This window comes from Symphalangus syndactylus, chromosome 20 (assembly GCF_028878055.3).
Source record: "Symphalangus syndactylus isolate Jambi chromosome 20, NHGRI_mSymSyn1-v2.1_pri, whole genome shotgun sequence".
In the NCBI taxonomy this organism is placed as follows: Eukaryota; Metazoa; Chordata; class Mammalia; order Primates; family Hylobatidae; genus Symphalangus; species Symphalangus syndactylus.
Genome location: NC_072442.2, coordinates 45,965,472 through 45,970,063, shown reverse-complemented (window position 1 = coordinate 45,970,063; position 4,592 = coordinate 45,965,472). Strand labels below are relative to the sequence as shown.

The window sequence follows — 4,592 nt, the reverse complement described above, 5'->3', positions numbered from 1 at the left end:
ATAAAGCTGCCATAAACATCCATGTGCAGGTTTTTGTGTGGATATGAGTTTTCAAAACATTTGGATAAATACCAAGGAGCACCATTGCTGGATCATCTGATAAGGGTGTGTTTAGTTTTGTAAGAAACTGCCAAACTGTCTTCCAGATTGGCTGCACCATTTTGCATTCCCACCAGCAATTAATCAGTTCCTATTGTTCCACATCCTCACCAGCATTTGGTGGTGGCAGTGTTTTGGATTTTGGTATCTGAATAGGTGCATAATAGTATCTCATTGTTTTAATTTGCAATTTGCTGATAACATATGATGTTGAACATTTTTTCATATGCTTACTTTCATTTGTATATATTCTTTGGTGAGGTGCCTATTTAGATTAGACTTTTTTTTTTTTTTTAAGACAAGGCTTCATTCTGTCACCCAGGCAGAGTGCAGTGGCTCGATCATGGCTAATTGCAGCCTTGAACTCCTGGGCTCAAGTGATCCTCCCACCTCAGCTTCCCAAAGTGCTGGGATTAAAGATGTAAGCCACCACATTCGGCTTTTGCCCATTTTTTTTAAATCGGGCTGTTCATTTTCTTACTGTTGGGGGGTTTTATTTTTTTGTTTTTTGAGACAAGTTCTCTCTCCATCACCCAGGCTGGAGTACAATGGTGCCATCATGGCTCACTGCAGCCTTGAACTTCTAGGCTCAAGCAATCCTCCATCCTCGGCCATCCAAAGTGCCGGGATCGCGGTCCTGAGCACCATGCCTGGCCTTACTGTTGAGTTTTAGGAGTAATTTGCAGAGAGCAGAAGACCAAGAGATCCGAGTCATCACAGAGAACAAACAGGTGACCAGAGCTGGAGGAGGGTCCTTTTCCCTCACCCGGGGTTGGGGGAATCACTGCCCTACCCCTTTCCCCAGAATCCCCTGCATAGATGGCTGTGGTACAGCTTCATATGGAGGATCCTGGGAGGAGGTGGAACTGTATACCCACAGGCCTGGTCCCAGGTCCCCTGGAGTCTGAGTACCTGAGTGGGCTGGGCCCCTCTGCCCTCTGTCCTTCCTGCCTCTGAGGCCTCCACAGCACCCTCAAAGGCTGCTCACATGAGATCCAGCAGAGGAGCAGGCTGGCAGGATGCAGAAAGGGAGGCTGCAGCTGTATACTGCCTGGCTGACCCAGACAGAGCCAGCAGCAGCCATGGCCACAAAGGCTGAATACACCATGAGGGCAAGAGAAATCCAGGGCCTTGTGAAGCTGCCCATCCAGCAGAGTCAGGTCCAGATGCTGGGTCTCAGAGGTGAAGGCAGGGACCGGAGGCCAGGCCTTGGGTGCTGGGTTTGGGGTAAGGCCTGGCTAGCCCTGGCATCTCTATGCAACAGGTGCAAAGACCTTTCCAACCTCTTTCTTTCTCCTGGGGCAGCTTGACAGGCGAGACACCCCAGCAGCTGGCAGGTAAGGGCCCCAGGACTGAGAGTAGAGAAGAAAATTAGGGGGTGCTCAAGGAAGAACTACAAGGGATTGCCTGCCCTGAAGCTGGGGTCACTGAAAGAAGCCAGTGTTTGCAACCATCCCTCCATGCTTGTCTGATTTGCTCATCTCTACAACCCTAGGGCTCACAGAGTCTTTGTGAGTGTGTGTGTGTGTGTGTGTGTGTGTGTGTGTGTGTGAAGGAGGGAGGAAAGGAAAACTCAATGGATTGGTAGATATGTGAATGCAGGTATTTAGACGGATGGATAGATGGATGATGAACAGGATGGAAAAGAAGGGAGAAGGTAAAGAAGGAGAAAAAATGGAGGGAAAAATCTGAGTTTCCCTGCCTCTTGGGGTCTAGGACCATAGGGGTAAAGGCAAAAGAAACCACAGCCCCAATGCTCCCCCCAAACAACATGTCCTGATATCGGCAAGGGCCCCTCAAAGCAGAATCACTTTATTCATCATCAACAATGTTCAGTGCCTACTACATGCCAGGCACCAGCAGGGCTCCAAGGCACTGTAGCTTCAGAGCCAGACTGCCAGATGTGACCTTGGACATGAGTTTTGAATGTTTTTCAAACATGAGTTTTGGACATGAGGACTGGATGGGCACATAACATGTACCAACACACAACAGCCACTGCTACTCTTTATATTAAAAGTTATAGGCCAGGTGTGGAGGTTGACGTCTGTAATCCCAACAGTTTGAGAGGCCAAGGCGGGAGGATTACTTGAGCCCAGGACTTTGAGACCAGCCTGAGCAACATGGCAAAACCCCATCTCTACAACAAATTAAACAATTAGCCAGGTGTGGTGGCACGTACCTGTGATCCCAGCTACTCAGGAGGCTGAGGTGAGAGGATCATTTGAGCCTTGGGAGGTTGAGGCTGCAGTGAGCCGAGATCTCGCCACTGCACTCCAGCCTGGGCAAAGAGTGAGGCTCTGTCTCAAAAATAAATAAATAAATAAAAATTTAAAACACCCAGGAGGGAGTTGGAATGAGCCAAGTCATCAGTTCCACCTGAGTTAGAGTGGGCAGCTCTCAGGGTTCCTGTGTGGGTGGTTCATCTTGCCACCTGTCCCCTCTACCCTCAGCCTTCCAGGATATCTTCAAACTTTTCAGCTCCAGCCCAACAGGCACCGTGGACATGTGCAGCATGAAAGTTGCCCTGGGCAATGTGGGTATCCAGCTGAGTCCACAGCAGACGTTCGAGGCTCTGCGGCAGGCAGACTTGGATGGTGGGTGCCCCATCCCTGTCCTCTTGTCCCCTCCCACCTCCAGGCATTCTTTTAAAGAATGCTTCCCCTTCCCACAAAATCCTGGCCTGGTCCTATTTTAAAGTTCCCTCTTCCAGGAAGCCTGCCCTGACCAACACACCTATCTCAAGGCCTGTAAATGTTGCTGCTGTGTTAATCCTAATCCTGATTTGGGAACCCCCAAGGCATGGGCCATTTCTCCCCCATTGAAACTGGGGTCTGCCCTTGGCTAGAGGCAGGACTAGATTCTCTAACACCTGGAACTGCCAGCAGGCATGTGCAAGGCAGGCCTTCTGCAGGGGGCAGGCACCCACAGCACCCCCTCTCCTCTCTCCAGGTGATGGAATCGTAAGCTTCAGTGACTTCCTGGGTGTCTTCAATGACAACTACCGCTTGGCTTAGTGCCTGGGTGGGGAGCAAGGCTGGTGGAGGAGGGGTGGGCCTGGCCTAGGGGGTGCCCCCTCCTCACCCTCCTTCACCTTTTTTGCCCCCAAGCCAGGTGAGGAACAGCCAGGTCTGTGACCCCCAGGGACTGCAGACCCTGTTCTTGGAAATGCTGTTCAAGCTGCTGGGCGGGGGCTTTGTGCCCTCCAAGTTGGCACAGGAGGTGATGAGGTGGGCACAACCATACCAGCTCCTGGGCCCAGAATGGGAGGAGCAAACCCTGCCCCGGGATGTTCCCGCCCTAGAGACGGGAGCCCTGAATTCTGGGTCTGTTTCCTGGGCCCCAAGTCGCCCCAGGACAAAGACAAAGCAGTGGCTTCCGGCCCTGCTTTGGCTTCCGCACCTGTGAGACAGAGAGGGCTGGGGGTGTCTGAGGCGGCCGCCCCGCCTCTCTTCTCCAAGCTACTACTTCAAGAAGCAGCGGGCTCCGCGGCTCAGCCCAGGCTGCGGGGGTTGGGGGGCGCTCCCACGCGGGCCTCACCTTCTGCCACGCGGCGCGCATCAGTGGCCTCTCCAACTAGGAGCTGGCGCGCTCGCTGCACAGACTGCACGAAGTAGGCGCGTCCCCGAGGGGGCGGGGGACGCGGGGACCCGCGGGAGGGACCTCTCCCAGCCACTCACAACACCCGCCCTCGCCTCCGACCCCCAGGACCCGCTCTGAGGACCGTCACCTCCTCTACCTCCTCCCCGGCACCCGCCCCAGGTGCGCGCAGCCCCTACTCTCAGATTCCTAACCTGGAGGGGTTGGCGCTCCCGGAACGCAGGACACGAAGCCCAGTCCGGGGCCCCGGCTTCCGCCTGATCCAGCCCTACTGGCCCGGCCGCCCCAAGATCCCGCCCAGCCCGGGGCGTGACTCGGCCTAGGTGAGAGCCGGCGGGCGGGGGAGGGACACGCAGTGAGGGGCGGGACAAGTGCGCGGAGGCGGGACAGGCAGATGGGGCGACACCCGCTGGCGGAGGGGAGGGACAGGCGAGGAGCGGGGGCAGGCCCGGAAGAAATGGGGACCCGGCAGGCGGTGACGGAGGCGGCACGCGCGGAAATGTAAGGCGAGGTCACTCATGGCGTCACTAAGTACTGGGTAGGGCGAAAGGAAAAGGGGCCAGATGCCTAGGTAGGCGGCAGGACTGGCGCAAATGGGGCGGGGCAGCCGGAAGGAGAACTGCTGCGGGGCTGGCCCGGCGGGTCTAACCCCAGCTGCCCGCTCGCCCCTGCGCTCGCCCCCTCCGGCCTCCCGCAGGGATACTGGGCCAGCCACGAGAGCCTCCGCACCCTCGAAGCGGGCTCCCTCGCCGCCAACTCTAGTGAAGAAGCAGCCCTTCTCCCCGGCGTCCGCTGGTTTGCAGAGGCCTGCTATGAAGAGCTTGTACAAGTAAAGCGTTTGCTGAGCGGAAACGGGCTGCGGGTGGCTGCGGCAGGCACGAAGCCGACGCAGA

General features: G+C 56.0%; 1 pseudogene; it reads left to right on the top strand.

Annotated features, from left to right (window-relative positions):
* Positions 1–1,118: 1,118 nt before the first annotated feature.
* On the top strand, positions 1,119–4,022 carry LOC129469658 (EF-hand calcium-binding domain-containing protein 3-like; annotated as a pseudogene).
* The last annotated feature ends 570 nt before the right edge of the window (positions 4,023–4,592 follow it).